The sequence below is a fragment of the Panthera tigris genome, chromosome B1 (assembly GCF_018350195.1).
Source record: "Panthera tigris isolate Pti1 chromosome B1, P.tigris_Pti1_mat1.1, whole genome shotgun sequence".
NCBI classification, from domain to species: Eukaryota; Metazoa; Chordata; class Mammalia; order Carnivora; family Felidae; genus Panthera; species Panthera tigris.
In genome coordinates, this window is record NC_056663.1 from 198,151,958 (window position 1) to 198,174,899 (window position 22,942).

A 22,942-nucleotide genomic window follows, 5' to 3' on the forward strand; every position below is an offset into this window, starting at 1 on the left:
GGCTGTGGCCGGCCTCCAGCGGTGGAAAGGCACCGGCATGATTTATCTCGATGAGGAACGTCTCTGCTTTTACGCGGATGCACAAATCTAGATTCCTCTGATCATCATCTGGCAGGCAACTGCCCATTTTCCAGATGAGGGAACGGCGGCCCGCTCTTGGAGGGGGGGGGGTCTCCATTTTCCTGTGTAAATTCTCCTCCTCCCAGGCAGGACTGTAAAGTCGCTGGAGTCCTTGTTTCCCTCTGGGAGGGTGCCCGGCTGCTGGTCCGTAGCCAGGTGGGTCCAGCACGGCACTGGCCAGACTCACTGGGATTGAGAGGCTCTCTGAAACAGTTTATTGGACAAGCGCACCCCTCCCCCACCTGGGAGCTGCAGGACCCAGTCTGATTTCGTTGGGTGGGCTTCATGGGTCTGTAACCAGGACGGTCATACAGGGACCCACTCTCAAAAGGGCCTCAGCCTGGGGTCTAATGCCGCAGGTGTGTCCTTGAAGTTCTTAGTAAGTTTGGCTTTGAATTGATGTTTTATAAATAATGCTCTGGGGGCTTGGAGGCTTCTTGGCTGTTTGCTACCCTGCTCCCTGTGAGTCAGTGCTAGGTGCACCCCCCCCTCCCCCGCAAGACATTTAGGGTTAGGCATGATTGTGGCACATGTTCAGGGCAGGCCTTGGTGGAGGCAGGCCTTTTGCCCACCTCTCATCCAGCTGCCTAGTAAATCCCAGTACGGAGACTTCAATACTCCCTGGGGGCCACCCAGCTGCCATAGGTAGTGGCAGGGGTCCAAGGGAAGAAGAGGTGCCCGATTTGAACTTCCCGCCACTGTTGAGACTTGAAGGCTGGCGGAGAGGGAGCCCGGCAGCTGACGGACTGCGTACTTGCATTCCAGGCCACAGTTTGGGGCTCCCAGGTGCCTGTGAGGGTTGTACCCAGGTCTCAGCATCCCTGTGAGTGCCCAGGGGAGAGCAACATTAAATAGCGAACAGAAAACCCCACGGCAGGTCACGGGTGAGACTACAAGGAAAGGAAAAGTTTTATACGCGAGTACCTTGAACCGCACTTTCCCCTGCCCTGCTTTTGGGGCAAGGGGCCGTGCATTTTTATTTGGCACGGGGCCCCGTAAACGATGTAGCTGGTCCGGCCCCCAAGTGCTAGGTGGCTTCTGGGTGTTTCTTCCCGCAGGCTCGCTCGTGTGCCGCTGACCCGGTCAGCAGAGCTGAACCTCCGGGGGTCCGGGCACAGGTAAGAGCAACCTCTCAGCTAATAAACAAGTGTTCGTAAAATAGGACGTCTCTTTCCCCGTGAACCTCAGCTTTACGAGGAGGGACTCTTGGTAGCACGCCAGCAGGAAGTGTGGCCCGGTTCAGGGATGAAGGGTCTGTAGTGGGGACGCTGGGGGTTCCATGCCTGCAGTCAGAGAGCTGGCCAGGCACATGGACAGCCAGCCGCAGGGCGCATGTCCTGATGGGAGGGGGAGGCAACAGGACCAGAGAGAGTTGGTGACGGTCCTGGTGTCCCACAGGGAGGGGAAACGGAGTGAGGCCAGGCACTCAGGTTGCTTGGTCCAATTTCAGTCCAAAGCCTCTTGCTTCCACAATCCAGCGGGAAGGGACTCCCTCACCAGCTCCCTCTAAAGCCATGGAGGGAACAAGGCGTATTCCAGCTGGAAGGGATTCTGGAATCCTCCAGCCGGAGCCTTCTTTTCCAATCCTTGAAGACAATCATCTGAACGCTCTTTCACATCTCTTCAGAGATGGCTGTGTCCCTCTGTAACTCTCCGCGCTACGTTCTTTTGCTTCCTACCACTCGTCACCCCCAGACATTATTGATGTCTGCTCTGGCTGCCCCGCCGGGATGTTCAATGCTGTGACCCCAGCGCATACCATGGGGCCTGGCACATTGTGGGTGACCAACGATGACTGTTGAACGAGCGACTGAATGAATAAATGAATGAAACGAACCTCTGCGCCTCTGCTTCCTCGTACATTTCCAGGAATGGGACGCTCACTACCTTGCGGAACGACGAATGCCTCCATCTATCTGTCCATCCACTTACTTAGCGTTTCTCATACCCATAATGCACCAGGCACTCTTAACTCCTGTTACAAGTATTTACTGGGCACCAAATTTATCCCAGGAGCTGCACCCATCCTGGGGGTGTACTGGTGAGGGGGGAAAAAGATAGAACCTTTGTCCTTACGGAGCCTAGAGTCTAGAGGGAGACCGATACTAATTAAATATGACACGAATACACGTGAAATAATCATTTTGAGTACTTATGCTATTTAGTAATCACCCTTAGCATAAGGTCAGTACTGCATGTGGACGTGTTATTATCCCTCTTTTGCTGGAAGGCTCTGAGAGGAGGGAATTGGAGGTCAGAGAAGGTGGACACAGAGGGAGCTGAGCAGCAGGGGAGGATGGGAATTCGGGTCTGGTGTTCCCGTCGGGGGCTCCTTCCACTGTGCTCCACGTGAAGCCTTCTTCTTTGTTGGGTTGTCCCAAGTTCCCTTCTGTCCTGTGGGTGTCCCGGGGCCGAGCTCAGTGCAGACAGGCAGGAGTGAGGTGATCCCCGTGTTCAAGTCCCTGGGCGAGCCCTTGAAAGCATCTTCTCATTCACGGCGGGCACCTGCCGTTAACTCCGATTCACGCGTGCTGAAATGCACCACCTGAGGCCCCACAGCGATAGACCTTCCTCCCCGAGTTCACACACCAAGTTCACACAGTTGGTAAGCAGCAGAACCAGAGGCCTGGATCCAGGTCCCAGTTCTGCCACTTCCTGACCAGGTGACCTTGGCCAACCAGCTTTCCGCCCTGAGTGCTCATTTCCTCGCCGCTACGCCGGAATGAGCAAATGTCATTTCGGCTCTGTGTGTCTGTCCTCTTGGCCAGGCTTTGGTGAGGGCCACTTGGCGTGGTGACTGCAAAATGATCTCCCTAGCAATGTTGTCTGGGACACTGTGCTGTGTGTATGACATTGTGCTTTGTTGTGGCATTTCACCGAATCTCCTCGATGACCCATTTTGTGGATGGGAAAGAGGCTCAAAGAAGTTAAGGAACTATTCTGAGATCACATGACTTTTAAATGTAGTTGCTGTGGCTTGACCCCAAGTCTGTCTGATACCAGAGGCTGGACTCCACGCTTTTGCCCCCACCCAAGTCTCTTTGGCTAAATGTTTCCCTTGCGTCAGTGAGTCCTGATATGGTTTCTACGACCCTCTCGCTTGCTGATTGGCCAGTCCTTTCCAGTCCCTCTGCAGCGGCTTCGGGAGGGATCTACCAAAAACTTACATCGGAACATTTCACTCCCTGAGTCTCAACCCCTCAGTGGAGCCCAGTCTCGCTCACAGTAAAATGCAGAGTCCTTATTCCAGCCCACAAGGCCCTATGTGATCCGGCTGCCCCTGCCCCCTCTCCCTGTGATCTTCCCAACCACTCACGCCATGGTATCTGCTCTGGCCTTCTGGCTGTGTCTCAAGCACAGCACACTGGCCTGTGCCTCAGGGCCTTTGCACATGCTGTTTGCCCTTGCGTGGAATGACTTTCCCCTAGGTATTTGTATGCCTCCCTCATTCTCTCTCTCTCATGTTTCTGCTCTGGTGTCTCCGAGAAGCTGTTCCTTTTCTTCGTTCCTGAAATTGCACTGTCACTTTATGCTCCTCCTAACCTGGCTTTGTTTTTCTTCACTACCCAACAGCAGAGGACGTGCTTATATGTTCACATAGTCCGTTTCTCCCCCACTTGATGCCTAGACTAGGAGAGCAGTGACTCTGTGTAGTTCCCTCCCCAGCTGGATCCCCAGCACCCAGAGCAGTGCTCAGCACACAGTAGGGCTTCGATATTTATTAATGAAATGAAGGATTGCCGTCTCCTCTGCAGGAGGAGCCCAAGGCTCTGAGAGGTTCTGTGACCAGCTCTGGGCCCGGCTGATCCTGGGGATCAGCTGGACGGCAAACCGGGCCCCCTCGAACACTGAGCTCTTGGTCTCTGTCCTTACTGCTGCCAATTTCTCAGGAGAGGCACCAGGGAAGTTGGGTGCCCAGGAGGTGGCAAGAGGGCACAGATAATCAGTAGCCTCCGATCTGACAGCTGGCCCTGGCAGGCCCCAGGACCCCAGACTAGGGGACAGTGGTAAAGGTGGCAAAGGCCATCGTCTCCACATAGGTCGACCAGCTCCCACTCATATCTTGCTACTTACCTGTCCCAAGCAGAGGCAGGATACCCCAAGATTCAAAGAAGGGACACACTCGAGGTGACAGGGTTTCCTGAGCAGGGAATGGGTGGGGCTACCCTTTTCTGGAGCCAGAAAGCTGGGGTTCAAGTGCAGACCCCTCATTAACTGGCCATATGACCCTGGGCACATTTATTTACTTCTCTGGTCTTATCAGTCTTCCCATCTGTATAATGGGTGTTATAACAATTTCTGCCTCATAGACCATTAAAGGATTGGATGAGTTGGTGCATGCGACATGCTTGGAATAGTGACGGGGACTCAGGCCTCCACGAGCCATCAGTCACTCCTATCAGGCTCCTAGGACTCAGAAGCCAGAAAGCCTGAGGCTTCGGCTGTTTCCTGCCCTCCCACCCCCACCTAACATCAGCCACGGTGGGAGACAAAGTACAGGGGGAAAATGTTGGGAGAAGAGACACATAGATACCTGTATTCTTGTCTTGTAGACCCTAACCACAAACTGGGGAGCCTGGCAAAGCAGGAGTTAGGATTTTCTTCGCCAAATGAGAAAGCCAAGGCCCAGAAATGTTGAGATATTTTTCCTAGGGTTGCACAGTGAGGTCTGGGCTGCAGTTAGCCCTGGAGTCTGGGTGTCCGGACCTGATTTTACACATTTGCACACGGCACTGTTTCCCCTTCCTTTCCTCTCCTTGGATTTGCTCTTCTGCATTTTTTTTTTTTCAAATGACTTGGATGAGCTCGAGCCTTAGGCTATAATTGGGAGTTGGACCCTGTTTTATCACTAATCCTAGGCCGGGGCCCAGCCGTGAAACTCTAAGGCTCTCAAAGTTTTCACCAGGCCCTATCAGATGGTGACGTCTGTAAGGTAATTACAGACAATTTTCTAGAAGTGCTCAAAATGTAGGGAATCCAACTCGGATACAAGTATGATGAGCCATTTAAGTCATCAGTGTTTGAGTACTTTTCCCTGTATGTGGTGGGGGGACAGGAAGGGCACTTTGTCGAGCACCTAGTAGGTTCCGCACTCCTGTTTCTTAATCTATTATTTAATACGGGGCATGCCATCCCTGTTGTTCAGGGAATACTGGAGCCCAGGGTGGGTAAGTCAATTGCTCAAGGTCACACAGTTAATGAGCCAGTATCTGGAATTCGTATTAAATTCTGTGTGATTCTAACACACAAGTCTGTTCTCTCTACCCACGCTGGCTTTAAGTGCCTGTTTAACACATTAATGAGCTCAGAAAGAACTCTGGAAGTGGTGGCAAAAATACAAATCAAGCAAAATGCTCATAAGAAGAGGAATGTTTAAAAAAAAAAAGCAAACAAAAAACAAACAAAGCCCAAACCCTCTCCTGGTGTTGATGGTTTTCGCTGGACATTATAAAGAAACAGAAACTCTTAAAATCAGTCTTTGGACTTGTTAATAATGAGCTGGTAAGAGAATACTAATGAAATGTTATTAGTTTTTTTCTTGTTAAAATCTCATTTCAAATAATTCCGTTCGTCATCCTTTTTTTTACGAGGAATGAAAACAAATGTTTTCCAAAGCTTCAAACCAAAATCTCTGTGTGGGTTTCTTGTTTTGAGCCAAATACACTCCATGTTTTCTCCCAGCGGGGAATTCCGCCCCCCCCCAACCCCCAACCCCAGTGTTGTCCCAAGTCCTACATGTCCTGCTGGCCCAGCTTTTCCTCTCTGTCTTCAGATGTTAGCCCTGTCCCAACAGAGTCAGGTCCTGGGCTCGAATTTGAGATCCTTTTTTGTTAACCACCAAAACATTAGTTTTTGTTTTAACACAAGCCATACTTAAACACATTCCTGCTGTAAATAAACTGGAGACACACAAGAGTATAGAGCATATTTCCGCTCTTCTCCCCAGGGGTTATCAGTTTTTTAAAGTTGTTTTTAGATTTAATTTTGACTTTTCATTAAGGAAGTAAGTTTATATACTTTTAAAGGTCAAATGGTTCTCAAAGGCTGGTTCTAATGAAAAAGAACAGCCTTTATCTATGTCCACCTCAGTTCTTCTGCCCAGATGCAACCATTTTCAACTTTTAGTTATTTCTCTGGCATTTTCTTACCTCCTTCTAAATAGCAGCTCTGTACTAATAATCCTTGATTTTTCTGTATTGAACATCATCAGTGGACTTTCTACTACAAAGATGAAACTTTACTCTTACATTAGTGCCCCCAGTTACCCTCTCACCCACTCCAATTATGCTTTAATCTTTTTGTTAAATCAATATTCAGTGTTTATTATTATTGCCGTGTAGTGTGTGCTAATATACTACTAGTAATGTCACATAGAATGCTAACTTTAATTGCATTTCCTGTCTTGTATAACTTTTTCTTTTTCCTGGTGTTGGTAATTGCCTTTATGTTTTATTTAGTTTCCTACCTGCCTGTCATTAATTCATCTCCTCACTCTGGAAATTCACACATACCGGGGAATCCCCCTTTCCCCTCCTGTTTGGAGTCATTTCCTGATGAACATTGCTCTCCTACCACTGGTTGTCTCCTAGGTCCCTGCACAGCCGGCAGTCTTGAATGTCTCTTCCCCATCATCCAGGAAGTTCCCTTTGCACCTCTCCTGGGTTGGATCCCTAATTTCCTGGGTTCCACGGCTTTCTTTTGTTTGGTTTGTTTCCCATCTTGGTGGAACATGTCTTTCAGTAGCTTCCTGAGGCAGGGTGTAAGGGAGTAAGTGTCAAAATTTTGCATTTTTAGTATGATCTTCATTCTGCTCCTGAGAGTTTCAAAATTTCAATGATAGTTTGCTTGCGTGTAGCATTGTAGTTCTTGTACTTTGGAACCATTTCTCTGTAGTCTTCTCACTTCCAGCCATGGATAGTATGAAGTCATTCTGATTCCTGTTTTCTCTCTCTGTAGGCTTTTGAGATCCTCTCCTTATCCCTGTTGCCTTTCAATTTCACTATCATGTACCTTACTGTGGTTCTTTTTTTATACTTATGTTGAGCCGCAGGTGAATCCTTTCAACCAAGAAACCCATGGCTTTGGTTGGAAGAAAGTGCCCTGAATTGTTAATTTGACCAGATCGTTTTTAGAATTCCTATTGTGTCCTATTACTTGGATGTTAGGTTACTTAGATTGATCCTTTAAACATTAAAAAAAACTTTTTATTAACCTTTTTTCTTCTGTGTTCTATAGTACTATTGCAGAAGATTTCTATTATGTCTTTTATTATTTTCTTCAATGTCTTTATTTCTGTAGTATTTAGGAGTTCTTCCATGTTCTCTGATTGCCCCCCCTTTTTTAAATGTTTATTTATTTTTGAGAGAGAGAGAGAGTGGTGGAGGGGCAGAGAGAGAGGGAGTCACAGAATCCGAAGCAGGCTCCAGGCTCCGAGCCATCAGCACAGAGCCCGATGTGGGGCTCAAACCCATGAATCATGAGATCATGACCTGAGCTAAAGTCTGACACTTAACTGACTGAGCCACCCAGGCACCCCAGATTGCCCCCTTTTTATAGCATCTAGTTCTCATTTCCTAAATACAATATTTTCTGCCTCTGAGGTCTTGAACTATAGATCTAAAATTTTTTCTTCTGCTGCTGCATTGTCTTTCCTTTCCTCCAAGTTTTTTGTTTTTCTTTTCCTTTTAGCCTTCCTTTTTCTTGTTAAGAAGTGTCCCCCAAAATGGGTGACAATCTTTGTGCAAAAAAGTTGACCGAAGGAATATATATATGTCTTGCACATGACGGGGTACTTTCTGCCAGTCCGTCTGCTCTCACATCCATCTCTGGCCTGTCTCTAGAGGCACCTGGGCCTCTAATTCTGAGCTAATAGCCCTCTGGTTCTGGGCACACCAGGCTCACTGGTAGACGTCTGTCCTTCTCAAAGATTGGATGTCGCCTGAGTCCGCTCTGAGAAGTTGTGTACTGCTCGCCCATCCGCTTACCATCTTCTAAGATTCTATTAACATGTCTTGATTCTTGCTTTCTTGGCCCCTGTGTCTTAATGCCTCTGTAAATTTCTTTACTGTCATTTTAGTGAAAATAAGTGTGTGCATTTAATCTGCAATGTTGACATGAAAAAGACATTTTTTTGAGACTTTTACGTGATAACAAAGCTATGGACGATAGCGAAGATCATAGTAGTAGCAATAACTATTTTCCCGTCACTTCAATGACCCAAGTCCTTTGTAGCCACTATCCATCAACTCAGGAACTTAGCATTATTTTATCTCCATACTACAGATGAAGAAGGGTTGGTTCTTCAAGGCTATGTAATTTTCCCAAAGCCAGTGTTGATGAGTGGAAAGGAGGGGGTTAGGACTGGGTGTTTCTCTGGAGTCTGGTGTCTCCCTGTGACCCTGTGTGGCCTCCCAGCCTGTGTTCACAGAAACACACACGCATGATGGGTAGAACATCACACAATTGTGTTTTAAGAATTATTGTGTAGCTTCCTTTGCTAATTCAGCTGTTGGTCTTGGCTATCACTCTGCATCAGCCTTATTAGATCAAACGTGTTCTTTTTAACAGCGGTATGATATTCCCTAATGAGCCACAGCCAAAATGGGTGGCTATGGAGGGACATGTATGTTATCTCTAAACTTCAAGACTTTTTACCCATGTGATTTGGGGTAAGTCAAGTAGTCTCTTTGGGCCTCAGCTTCCCCATATTAAAAAAATGGAGCATTTTTACATTCTAGTACATTCTATTCTGTAAGATGCAATTTCCACATCCTAATCCCTGTAACCTGTGAATGTGACCTTATTTGGAAAAAATAGTTTTTGCAGATGTAATTAAGTTAAGGAACTCAAGATGAGGAGATCATTCTGGAGGATTTGTGTGGGCCCTAAATCCAATGACAAGTGTCCCAACAGGAAACAGAGGTTGGAGTGATGAGGCTGTATGCCCAGGAGTGCCCACAGCCACCAGAAGCCACAGAGTTGAGGAAGGATCCTCCCTTAGAATCTCTGGAAGAAGTGTGGTCCTGCTAACCCTGTGATTTTGAACTTTCAGCCCCAAGAAGGGACTAAATTTCTTCTGCTTAAAGCCACCACATTTGTGGGTGATTTGTTATGGAAGCCACGAGAAACGACTGTATACTGCTGGAAAAACTTTCAAAAAAATAAATGAAAGTATCACTTAGAGCATCTCAGGATTCTCCCGTGTGTTAAGAACTGGTTGTCTTGTGAACTATGTGTGGTTTCTGGAGACCCATGCAACAATCTGCTCTTGTCTTCCTTTCTACTTCAGGCTCGTCCTGTAGTTCTCACCATGTGTTCTCTCTGTGTCTCCACCCCAGAGCCACCTCTCTTGAGATGAGGCCCAGTCATGGCATTTAGACAAGGTTCTCTGAGTGACTCAGGTAACACAGCCCTGGGGAAGAATCATGGCCCTAAAATCCGCTTTGGCCCCCAATGTCCATGACGTGAGACATGAGGTAGGGACTGGAGAAGTCTCTTGGCCTGTTCTTGAGCTCAGAAAATGTCAGGGTTGGAAAGTTCTTTAGACACCCAACCCTATTATTGAGAAACTGAGGCCCAGAAAAGAAAAGTGACATGTGGCTAGCAAATTGTGGAACTGGAATTTGAACCCAAACTAGAAGATGGGTTTACTGACTGCAGACTCCAGCCTGCTTCCGTTTTCTCTGGGTGTGGATCTCTGGGACCTGGAAATATATATCACAACAGATCCATTCATGGACCAAGACAACATGGGAAAGTCTCCCACACTTCTAACCCCCACGCATCCACAAGGTAGTGAGTGAGGCAGAAGAAAGCAAAACTACTCTATTTTTGTTTTTATTTTAAAAATAAATTAGTTGACCACTTTCTTTTAAAACTAAGACGAATTAGGGGTGCCTGGGTGGCTCAGTCGGTTGAGCATCTGACTCTTGATTTTGGCTCAGGTCGTGATCTCACGACTTTGTGGGTTCAAGCCTTGCGTTGGGCTCTGCGTGGACAGCTCAGAGCCTGCTTGGGATTCTCTCTCTCCCTCTCTCTTTCTCTCTCTCTGCCCCTCCCCCACTTGAGCTGTCTCTGTCTCTCTCAAAATAAATAAATAAAAACTTTAAAAAATAAAATACAATGAAGACTGATCACAGTGTAAAAATGAGTGAGGGGAAAAATCTGGAGGTTTAGAGTAATAATAAAAATTGCCATTTTTCTTTCTCTTTTTACTCCCTTTACCTGTTTCTCCCATCCCCTATCCCCACCAGTTTGTTCTCTGTATATCTGAGCTTTTATTTTCTTTCTTTAAGATTCTACATATAAGAGAGATCATATAGTATTTGTCTTTCTCTGTCTGACTTATTTCACTTAGCTTAGTGTCCCCAAGTCCATCACATTGTCACAAACAGCAAGATTTCATTCTTCTTTTTCTGGCTGAATAATATTCCATTGTATATAGACACACCAGAATTGATTTATCCATTCAGCCATTGACGGACTCTTCGGTTGTCTTGGCTATTATAAATAATTCTGCAATGAACATGAGGGTGCGGGTATCTTTTCGAGTTAGTGTTTTTGTTTTCTTCAGTTAAATTCCCAGAAGTGGAATCACTGGATCATATGGTAGTTCTATTTTTAATTTTTGAAATACCGTCATACTATTTTCCACAGTGGCTGCACCCATTTACGTTCCCACCAACAGTACACAACTGTTCCCTTTTCTCCACAGCCCTCCCCATGCTGGTTATTGCGTATCTTTGTGATAATAGCCATTTTAACAGGTGTGAGGTGATCTCCGGTGGATTTGATTTGCATTTCTCTGATGATTAATGATGTTGAGCATCTTTTCAAGGGGCTGTTGGCCGTTTGTATGTCTTCTTTGCAACAGGGTCTGTCCAGATCCTCTGTCCATTAAAAAAAAATTTTTTTTAATGTTTACTTATTCTTGAGAGAGAGAGAGAGACAGAGTATGAGCAGGGGAGGGGCAGAAAGAGAGGGAGACACAGAATCCGAAGAAGGCTCAGGCTCCGGGCTGTCAGCACAGAGCCTGATGTGGGGCTCGAACCCACGAGCCACGAGATCATGACCTGAGCTGAAGTCGGACGCTCAACCAACAGAGCCACCCAGGCACTCCCCCTGTTTTTGTTTTTGTTTTTTTAATTTTTTCTCTCTCCATTTTTAAATTGGATCATTTGCTTTTTTTGCTATTGAGTTGTATGGGTTCTTTATATAGTTTGGATTTTAACTCCCTATCAGGTATATAATTTGAGAATATTTTTTCCCATTCAGTAGGTTGCCTTTTTATTTGTTGATAGTTTCCTTTGCTGTGCAGAAGCCTTAGTTTGATGTAGTCTCACTTGTTTATTTTTGCTTTTGTTGCTTTGCTTTTGGTGTCAGATTCAAAATATCATCACCAAGGGGCACCCAGGTGGCTCAGTTGGTTAAACATCCAACTTCGGCTCAGGTCACGATCTCATGGTATGTAAAAACCCAAAATACCATCACTAAAACTTACCACCCATTTCCTTCTAGGAGTTTCCTTCTAGGGTTGCCCATATCCTTACGTCCAAGTCTTTAATACATTTTGAGTTTATTTTTGTGTAGAAGACAATGGTCCAGTTCTACTCTTGCATGTATCTGTCTAGTTTTCCCAACAGCATTTATTGAAGAGACTCTCACATTGTATGTTTTTGGTTCCTTTGTCATAAGCTAATTGGCCATATATGCGTGGGTTTGTTTCTGGGTTCTCTATTCTGCTCTGTCGATCTGTATGTCTGTTTTTATGCTAATACCCTATTGTTTTAATTACTAAGGCTTTGCCATATAGTTTGAAATCAGGGACTTTGATGCCTCCAGCTTTGGTCTTCTTTTTCTAGATTGCTTTGGCTATTTGCGATAGGATCGTTTGTTCTATTTCGGTGAAAAATGCTATTGGGATTTTGGTAGGTATTGTATTGAATCTGTAGATTGCTTTGTGTAGTATGGACATTTTAGCAATATTAATCTTTCGATCCATGAGCATGGAATATCTTTCCTTTTATTTGTGTCTTCTTCAAGTCCTTTCTTCAACATCTTACAGTTTCAGTCTATATATCCTTCCCCTCTTTGGCTAAATCTATTCCTAAGTGTGTGGGGGTTTTCTTTTTTTAATACGATTGTAAATAGAACTGTTGTTTTGAATTTCTCTAATAGTTCATTACTAACATACAGAAACAGCAGATTTTTGTATATTGATTTTGTATCCTGTCTTTGAGAGAGAGAGAGAGAGAAAGAGAGAGCGCACACAGGAGAGGCAGAGAGAGAAGAGAGAGAGAATCCCAAGCAGGCCCCACACTGTCAGTACAGAGCCTGATGTGGGGCTCGAACTCATGAACTGTGAGATCATGACCTGAGCCGAAATCGTCAGATGCTTAACCGACTGAGCCACCCAGGCACCCCACGTTGGTGTTATTTTTAATGCTTACCTCCGCTATCAGAATAAGAGCCCATGGAGACAGAGGCCAGGCTGTGCCCTCACTGTGGAAGCCTCCTTTCTACACAACACCTGAAATGCAGCTGTGTACTAGTTGTTGCCAACTGAATACACTAATGTGATTGTTACTATGCCATTGCATGATGTAGGATTAAAAACGGATAGAGCATCATAGAGATTAGCGTATAGCTAGTGAATGTCATCTACACAAGTAACGCATTATAGGCTATGAGGCGGGAGCCTTTTGCTGATCTGTCTCTGTGTCTCTCTCTCTTCCCTGGATCTAAACTCCCACCCTCGCCCACGGTCACCACCCTCCTTTTGGTCTCATGACCTTATTCTGATGATCTTGGCTGCCCATATCCTCTCCTGGACAAGTCTGGACAGGAGCAAGTAGTGACCCTTCCTTCTTGATGTTTCTAGAAAGCCTCCAATCTTTCCCATGGGGCATTTCCAAGCCCAGGCTTGGGACCTTCTGGAGCCCGAAATCCAGGTTCTGGTGCAACCCAGTGCTGGTCTCAGTGACAGGGCCGAAGCTGGGTGCAAGCCTGCCGATTGACGTGAAAAAGAAGTCAAGAATCTGAAAAAATATATGTTTTGGCTGGAGCCCCGCCTTAATCCCTCATGAGCTGTCTTAGTTGAAAAGCTTTTTTTTTTTTTTTTTTCTTTTCTCTGCGTGCAGATTATCTGAGAACTGTTTGGCACTTGGGAATTTTCCATTGGCGTGAGCTAAGCCTACGGGTGCCAAGAAAGGAGAGAAGAAATATCAGACAAAGTGGGCCCCGCTTTCCTGCCAGTCTCAATTTGGGAGACTTTTTCCATCCTTGGGGCCATTTGTGAGAAACCAAGCTCCGAGGCCTTCTAGGGAAAATCTTCGGACTTTTTTATTCTCCAGTGTGGAAATTCTCCACATTTGAATATTAAGTGGTGACATGAGAAGGGTGTGGGGCAGCGAGGCCAAAAAAATTGTGTGTGCTTATTTTATTTTATTTTATTTTATTATTTTATTTTATTTATTTTTTCCGATGACAGGGAAGCAGTGAGGTTTCTGCAGTCTGAAACCGTGGCTTCACTGTGCACTGTGGCGTGCATGGGGCAAGGACTTGTCTTCCAATCCTGATCCTGTTTCCTGTCCTGTAAAAAGAGCTAATGGTACTTCCTTGATCTACTGTAAAGAGTCATCTGTGAATTCTGTGCTCTGCCTCTTTCTGGTGTGTGTGTGTGTGTGTGAGCTGGGTCCTTGGCTGGGAAGCTGGACCTCGGAGGGTGGGCCTGGGGTGGCCGGAGGAGGTGATGGCCTGTGTGTCTTCTTATCAGCGTCTGTCGCAGGCAGGGCTGGCTGGCTGGGTGATGTGGGCCATGGGCATAGATGGAGGCAGACAGCAGCCAGGATGCCATAACCTGCTGAGATATGGGACTTTTATTTTACTCTCCACATTTATTCCCTTTTGAAACCCTTTGGCCTCTAGGGAGAGCTCTGAATAGGAAGTTTTTGCCATGTCTTGACCGTGCTACAGGATATTAAAAGGGAAGAATCTCTGTGAAGACGGGGAAAATGAGTCGCAGCCCTGAGCACGCTGACAATTTGACCTTCCAACTGGTGTTCTGTAGATATTGACATGGTGTTTATGGGGAGAGGTGGGTGGCACGGAGAAGGACCCCAGGTCCTGCCTCAGCATCTCCTTGGCTGTCAGAACAATTCCACTCTGGCCCAAACTTGCAGGCTTCACAGGGTAAATCAAAACACCTGCAGCTGACTGGGCCCTCCCTACTTAGGTGAGAATTTGCCACCTTCCACTGATCCTCACACCTGCCTTGGTGGTGGTGGTGGTGGGACTTATTCCTTAGTCCATGTGTCTCCTCCCGGGATTCTTTCCAGCCACACTACCCTTGAGAGAAGTTCTGCTGGACACAATTCCCTCCACCTTATGGTGCCAGAAACGACTGACCCCCGTCACAGTCACTGCACTTAAGGGGCACTCACGAGAATGGCTTCACCAGGATTTATTTCATACGCAGCTGTTCAGTGGCATTGGCCCCGAAGAACGTTTGCAGCAGGATGTGGAGATGGATGAACCACAGTCTGCTTCACAACCACGTGTGCTGGATTCCCAGAAAGCAGAGCCTGAGACAGAGCTTCTGTGTGAGCATTCTGCCAGGCGTGTGTCCCAGGGGGCAGCCACGGGGGACACTGAGCGAAGCCGGGTGAAGGGTACTCCGGCCCCACCATGTGGGACTGTTTACCCCACTGCCTCCGTCTATTCTGTGAGAATTGGCTCGGAACGATTTTCCAGGGAAGACTACAGGGCCGTGTTTCCACTGGCTCCTGACCCCGTTGAACAGAAGCTATAACTCACACGGTGTTATTCCTGGCGCTTCTGGGCGGTACCCGTGTGGGCACAAGCCGGGCACCTGAGCCCAGCGTGGGTGGAGCATCACTGAGACGTGATTCTGTCAGGGCTCCGATGCCTGAGGCTGGGCAGAGCCCCTCCGCCCGGGCTGGGATCGGACACGGCTGAGGTCAGGAGCCTCTGAAGTGCACAGGAGGCGCCTTGCTTCTGTAGAGGAGAAGCGTCAGCACAACAAAGCCCATCTTGGCCCCATCCTCGCTCCCTGCCTCGCTAACCGCGATGTCTGATAGCTGTTTGCACAGTCTTATATTTATTCTTTTCTTTTTAAAGTTTATTTATTTATTTTGAGGCGGAGGGGGGAATAGAAGAGGGGGAGAGGGAGAGTCCCAAGCAGGCTCCATGCTGTCAACGCAGAGCCCAGTGCAAGGCGCAAACTCATGAACTGTGGGATCATGACCTGAGCTGAACCCAGGAGTCAGACGAATAAATGACTGAGTCACCCAGTCTTAACCAGGCTCACTGGGGAGTGGCACCTGGCCTCAGACATGAGCCGGCAGATCCTGTCCTCACCTGCTTCACATCCTTCCTGGGCTTTTTGCACGATGCCCACAGAATCCATTTCCTGTGGCCGCCATAACAAATGATCACAAACTGGGTGGCTTGAAACGGAAGCTTCTTCTCTCCCAGTCCTGGAGTCAGTAGGGCTGTGCTTCCACGGAAGGTTCCAGGCCAGGGTTCCTCCTGGCTTCCAGAGTCTGGGGGCTCCAGGTGTCCCCAGGCTTATGACCGCACCGCTCCCGTCTCTACCTCGATCCGAATGTGGCCCTCTCTCTGTCTCCCTCTGCCCCTTCTCCTCCTCTGCCCTTATCAGACCTTGTCATTGGATTTAAGGTCCAGTGATCTCATCTCAAGATTCTTACCTTAATTGTATCTGTAAAAACATTCAAATAAGGTCACACTCTGAGCTTCTGGGTGGCCATACCTTTGGGAGCCACAATTCAACCCACAAAACTCTCACTTAAAAGGTCACAGGGGGGTCACAATTCAACCCACAAAACAGACATTTTCTGTTGGAAGGGTCTGAAACTCAACACCAACTCTTTTACATAAAAGAGGTGTACACGTGAGATTGGGAAGGGCCAGGAGGGCAACTGGCCTGAGACATGGCCGGGAGACATCCTTTTGTCTCTCCTCGGCCTTTCTCTTGCTTTGGCCCCATCGTCTACCTGTGTCCATGAACTTCTGCCAGGGACAGGGGAGGGCAGAGTCATGGGCCGCTCCCAGCACCCGCCAAGTAAGATAAAAGGGGGAGAGAGGTTACCTCTGGCGGACCCAGGCGAAGTCTCAGGCGAGGACTCTGTTAGCTCCGCCTGGGTCACATGTCCATCTCTGGGTCCAGCCCCGTAGCCGGGAGAGGTGGGGTGCCAGGATTCTAGCCCCAGAACCGCCTCACGGAGTAAGGGAGGGACACTGTGCAAGGAAACAGGGGCTGCTGTTCCTGGAAGGGTGGGCAGGCAGGGCCGCTGGGGGCCAGCCGATGCCAGGGTGCCCCACTCATGCGCACTCCCCACTGCCACACCACACCCTCTGTGCTGTCAAATGCTCTTTCCCCCGCCTGCATCGTCTTCACCAGAAAGACTTATTTGCCGTCCCTCCCTGCCTACAGCCCCCAGGCCCGGCCGAGCTCGGTCTGCCTTCCGTGCTCCCGTGACCTCCTCTGCTTGCAACCACCACTGAGCTCACTCCATTGTGCCATGAAGATCTGAGTGCCCCCCTCACTGGACTGGGAGCTGGTGGAGCCCAGGGGCCAGATCTAGCCATTGATGTCTTCCTGGACCTAATCCAGAGAGGGAGCTTAGAGAGTGTGTGCCGGATGAATGAATGAATAAATGAATTAATGAATGAATAAAAGTAACCCTGGGCAATCTTGGGAAACTCCCAGCAGGAAGTGTGAGTAAACATGGAGGGACAGCCCCCCACACCCCCTTGGCCATGGTGGTGACTGTAGCAGACATCTCTGGGACTTGTGTCACATCCCCTTGGACCCCTCTGATTTTGACGCACAGCCCCCAGTTCTCTGCCAGCTCAGATTCACCCCCGCTCTGAGGCATTCCTGCTCCAGTCAGCTCTGGGGATCTTTCTGCATCTGTGCCGGGGACTTTTCCAGTATCCTGGCACCCCCTTGGCCCTTTTGCAAGTATATCCCTGAAGTGCAGGAAAATGGTCAACCCCACTCAACCAGGGGGGCGCTGCGGGCTTGGGCAGAGATGCCTTGCTCCTGCCCTGTGGCCGGGCAGCTATGGGAGGCTGTATTAGTTTCCTGTGGTTGCCAGAACGAATTTCCATAAACTGAGGGGCTTAACACAATAGAAAAGTAGTGCCCTGTACTTCTGGAGGCCAGAAGTTTGAGATCGAGGTATGGGCGGGGTTGATTCTCTCTTGGAGGTTCTGAGGGAGGAGTGGTCCCATGCCTCTCTCCCTTCTGGTGGCTTCCCGAAGTCCTTAGTGTTTCTGGGCTTCTAGATGTAACTCTCTGATCTCTGCCTCTGTCTTCACATGGCACATTCTTCTCTCCATGTGCTTTTTACATAACCTTTCTAAAAGGACACTAATCACTGGATTTAGCGCCCCCCCCCCACTCCAGTATGACCTCATCTTAACTGAAGCAATTACATATGCAAAGATCTACTTCCAACTAAGGTCATATTCTGAGGTTCTGGGTGAACATGAGTTTTGGGGGAACACTATTCAGTTCAGTACAGAGGCCTCTCACATACTTCTCAGAAGGTCCTGGACGAGTTGAATTCCCATTACCCACTTTGATAATGCTTATATAGGCTTCTCCATCTTCCCTGCTCCATCACCCCCCTCCCTGTTTCCTGACACCCCTAAATAAACTACCTGCACCCAACCCTTGTCTCAGGATACTTTTGAGGGCACCCAAAAGTGCTTAAACAGTGGGAGACGGTATATCAACCTCAGATCTCATTTTAGTACTAGTTTATGGGGTCACCTTATTCCCCACCTACTAAGCTGCCTCCCTGAGTCAATACCCAAGAGCCACAGACCAGAATCTTCACAAATTGCGGTTAATGTTGACTGAGGATTCACTGTGTGCCAGGAACTGTTCTAAGCCATTTATGTGCATTAACTTGTTAATTCTCACACCAGCCAGATAGCTATTATCATTGTCTCACAGGCAAGGAAACTATTGACTTATTGATAGGTCAATAACTTGTCCAAGGTCACACAGCAAAGATGACAGAACCAGGTTTGAATCCATATGGCTCACCTCCAGAGCCCCTCCTCCTGACCTGTGTCTTCAGGGATCATGGCGATCACTTGACTCACTGTGTCCTTGGGCCAACCAGGGCACTATGTAGCCCTTGACCTCGTGTGTATCACTGTCCCACTCTGCCTTGAACTTGGGGGATCTCATGACAAAGGACTGGATTCTGGCTGATGTTTGCAAGAGGGGATGATCAAAAAAACCCATGATTGTTTCTTCTTTATACTTTTCCATAAAGTAAATGGGGAGGTTGCAAAGATGCCCTCTTTGAGGAGGATCCTTTGTAAAGAGCGTGGCAGAGACCAGGATGAAATCTAAACTTACTGGCATTCCTTATCCTCCTGTCCACTCCGCCTTCTGAGGGCTCTGACTTGCCCTGGCACCTGTCAGGCTTCTGTTTGGCAGCCCAGGGTGAGGGGTAGGGTGTACGGGAAAGCTGGGCCAATGGAGAGAAAGTAGGGTGGTGGGGGGGGGGAGAGGAGAATGGCAATGGTCACTGAATTAGGGGACAGAAGAGCAAAGAGTATGTCTTAGTCTACTTGTGCCACGGAACTCTTTTGCTGCTCCTTCAGAATTGTTTAGGGAAGACTGACATCGCTACTCAATGAATTGGCTTCTGATTTGTCCTTCTCTTGGTGATGATGTGATGTTGAGAAGGTCCTGTAAGATGAACACCCAATGTGTTGGAAACATCAGAAAGCTCATTTCCACTTGACTCACCCATAAGGGTGGGGCGCATCCATAATGGAGCTCAGAGGTAGACCAGATGTCGGGGTTGTTTGGTCCAGAGCTCCTAAATCAGCAGCCCGAAGCTCCGTTTTCTTTGTGAGTCTCCTTGTCTCACCTGCGCTGGGTGTCATTTCCTGGCTTTGTCCTCCGATAGGCTTCCTTCAGAGAAGCCAGGTGGCTGCCAGAAGCTCCTGGAGCTACATGCTTTTTCCTTTGAGTCTGGAGGAGACAAAAGGCTTCTCTTTTCTCAGCCACCAAATGGGGGTCTCGTGCCTTATTGTGATGGCGCTAACTCAAGTCACTTGCCCCCTCTAAGCTATTCAGTGTGGCTGGGAGAGGGTGGGAGGTCTTTAATTGGCTTTGTCTGATCAAGTTCCACCCTCAGAGCTAGGGTGGGGGGTGGTGAGTCCTCACCAAACCACATGGCTGCTGTGCAGTGGGGCTTGGGGCCATGGGCCATGTAAGGCCTCCTGAGCCCATATGGTGCTCTTAAGTGATTGAGGTAAAGGTCCCACATCTACAGGTGTGGTGTGGCTCTAGTTTCATGACCCGAGAGCAGAGAGAGGTGGCTCTCAGCCCTCATAACTGTAGTTGGCAGACATGAGAGTGGTTGAGGAATGGGTGCAGGGTCCCGCCTCGCTATCCATTATGGTAAAAATAAGGTCTGTATTTTTATGGAAGGAAGACCAATTTCACTCAGCTTATAGGCATTTCCGTTAAGGTCAGGACACTTCCCTTCAAAGGGTATTCAACCCAGCGGGACATAGTCCTTGACCCTGAGCATGACCTGAAAGTCTTTCATGACCTGGTGGCCCATCCATCTGTCTGGTGCAATTTCCTCTCTGACCTGCCCCCCCTCCATTACCCACACCTCTTATTTTGCCTCCCACCCATGCCGAACAGCTTACAATGCTTTGAAAACACTTTCATGCCTCGGTGCATTGGCGCCTGCTGTTCCACTTGTCTGGAATGATCTTTTCTCCTGTCCACCTGGTAAAGGTAGGTTCATCTCCAGGAGAGCCTGCCCTGATCCCCCCAGGGTCACTGTGCTTCACCCAAAGTTCTAGCATCTTCTATTCTGCACTGCGTTTGTCTGTTCGCCTGTGCGTCTCCCTCACGTGGTGATGAGTTCCTTGAGGGCACGGACTGTGTCAAACCACAGCCGCAACAATCACAGCATGATTTTTCCCATTGTGGACATCAGGAAACTGACCAAGCAGATGAGCCATTGCCACTGCCCACGAGTCTATGTAAATCCTTACCTTAGCCCACCTGTCCTTTCAAACCAAGTAGATAAGCTCATGTGCCCTTGGAGGGTTTTTCCTCACCTCTGTCTTTCAGGGCCATCTTTGAGTCAAGCTATAGGTGAAGGCAGTCCATTTTGTCTCCCACCAATGCTCTGAACTGACCTACCCATCGACCATATGCTCAGCCGTCCATCAGTCTTAGGGACCACCCACGAATAAGAAGTACGAGCTGGGGTGCCATGGATGTCTGTGCCACCTGCCTGTCCAACATCCTTGTACCTCTGGACTTGCTTAAACCCAGTGTCAGATGTATCACTTCTATCTCATGAAGGATTGCCATGGGGCACCCTTGACTCCACGGCTCGATGAATCTGACAGCATTCTGCATGTGACAGGCCCTTCTGCACAGTCACTTGATATCCTGAGGTCAGATACTCCCCATCAGGACTCATTGGCATTCCAGGACCTACTCTCCAAATGGTCTCGAGTGTTCTTCTGCAGATGGCATGGCCTTGCTTCAGTCCTAGGGGTCTGCACTGGGGCTCTCCCAGTACAGTTTGTCAGTGACCCCACAGTGTCTTTTCCTGCCATTGTACCTCTAGAAGCGCAGATTCACTGGCCCGTGTGGCCCAGGCAGCAGAGCTGTTCGTACCACAGCCCGGAACTGCTGCTCAGCTGTTCCTTGCTCTGGGTCCCACTCAAGACTAGCAGCCTCTCGTGTCACCTGAGAAGTAGGTGACACAGTATTGCCAAGAGTGGAATATGCCGACTCTAAAACATAGAGTACGTGTACCAAAGTAGCATACCAGCCATCATGGTTCTTCCTCGATTGCAGGGGCAATGGCTTGTCCCTCATTTTGAGGGGATGTCCCAGCATACCCTAGACCTCTGGGCCCCTGAAGACGTCATCTACGTGGTGGTCCTTACCTCCGGAGCTCATGTTTTGTGTCCATTGAGCACAGTGCCATCAGTGTGGGGGATCAATAGGACATTCTGAGATATGTCCAGATCCTGAGGTGCGTTCGACTCGCATGGTGACAGAACAGGACACAATTAAGATCTGGGGAAAAGCTGTGAGTGTACTGTGAGTGACAAAGCTCTTGTCCATCCCCTGCGAATGCACGCTCTTTCTGATCCCTTCCCCTGACAGGTATCCAAAAACCATGCATTCTGCACATCAGTAGCTACAATCCACGTATCAGAAGCTGGTCCGAGTCCGCTCGAGGAGAGAGGCAGTGTCTGGCATGGAGTCTGCAGCTGGAGAAGTCAGTTGGTTACATTTGTGGTCATCTACTGTCATCTACCATGACCCGCCAGTTTTACCGGAGGCCTGACCTGACTCCCATACGCCTCTACCCTCAGAGGGGAGATGTGATAGCACCTTGACACTTTGCAGTGTCAGCCTCCAAAGATATGGGTATTTCTTTTCCCCCTGTGTAAGACTAGCCATGCAAGTGGCCATTGGTTCCTTTCGAGAAGATCTTGGTATGTCATTTCTGTTTACCCTTGCTGGGGTGTTACACGGTCCTTCCTCATGGGGACTCAAGCTCATTTTTAAGGAGTGGATTCTTAAAAAAAAAAAAAAAGGTAGATTCTTGAGAATCCATGCTTAAAAATGAGCAAGGGATCGCGACTTTTTGTAAGTCATAGTGGCTGACGTCAGCCTTCTGGTCCTCTTTCTGCTTGATCTCTTTTGATAATATATTAATTTATTAACCCATGCCCCTTTTTTGGGCGGGGGCTCCCTAGTTGTCTTGCCTTAGGAACACCACGTCTTATTAGATACATCCACAGATATTTGTGGGTTAGGAACCTTCAGTTGCCTGTTTAAGGTAATTATTCCCATCTTGTTTCCAACAGTTAAATGCTGCCACCTTTCTCTGCTCTTTGGGGATTTTATCATCCCCACCCCCACCCCTGCAACTAAGTAGCCCAGTTTATAACAGCATGTCTTACCATCGGCCCTGATTACAGAGGACCCCACCACTGTGGAACTTCTCAGGGATGCCTCTGCCTCTCATACCAGGGCATTTCAAATGGCCTTGGTCATCACAGGGTCCTCCAAGCCTTTCCAACACAGCCAGGTGTTGGGCTTTCTGGCGTGATGTATAGACATGTTATACGATGCTCACTTGTGTTAGTCTTTTGGTTTCTTCTTCTGGAGTCTTCCATCACAGTCTGGAATCTCTACTTCATATAATGAGGTCAAGGTTCTAAGAATAATGTATTGGAATCATTTCCTGGGTCCCTTGTCAAGACATTAAATCCTGTGCGATAGAAGAGTGCCCCATGTCAACAAAATCCTCCCCATCCAGCTTTCGGTTCCACCTCCTTGATCCAATACGTTCACGTGTACTCCCAGTGAGACGCAGCTCCCTGTTCCGAAACGTTAGCCAGTCCTGAAACTTGTTTTGGACATACTACTCCTCTCCTCCATTGGAAGACTTAGCACTTCCCCAGTTGGGTCATGTTGACATTAACCCCAACTACTGGTCTCACGGCTGGAAGAGAAAGTGGAGAAGATTTGGAGGAGGAATCCACCTGAGGGCTCCTGCGTAGTTTTCCATCCAGGGACTCCCATGACCTTTTAGTGAGGGGGACGGGCCATTCAGGGTCAGAACGTTCGAGGGAACTTCAAAGTTCTTGGGTGCACCTACTCAGGTGTGTTCAGTCCAAGGGTCGAGAGTTAACATTTTCCTTGCCCTGACATTGGCATAGGAGACTCACCGGAACTTTCCTGATCCTCTGC

The 22,942-nt window shown here is 48.2% G+C and overlaps 1 long non-coding RNA gene across 1 annotated transcript; it reads right to left on the minus strand.

Annotated features, from left to right (window-relative positions):
• Positions 1–21,254: 21,254 nt before the first annotated feature.
• Positions 21,255–22,403, minus strand: LOC122237788. Its single transcript, XR_006216432.1, has 2 exons — positions 22,150–22,403; positions 21,255–21,450 (listed from the first exon to the last, which is right to left on the minus strand). It is a non-coding gene; the product is annotated as an uncharacterized LOC122237788 (long non-coding RNA).
• Between the last annotated feature and the right edge of the window lie 539 nt (positions 22,404–22,942).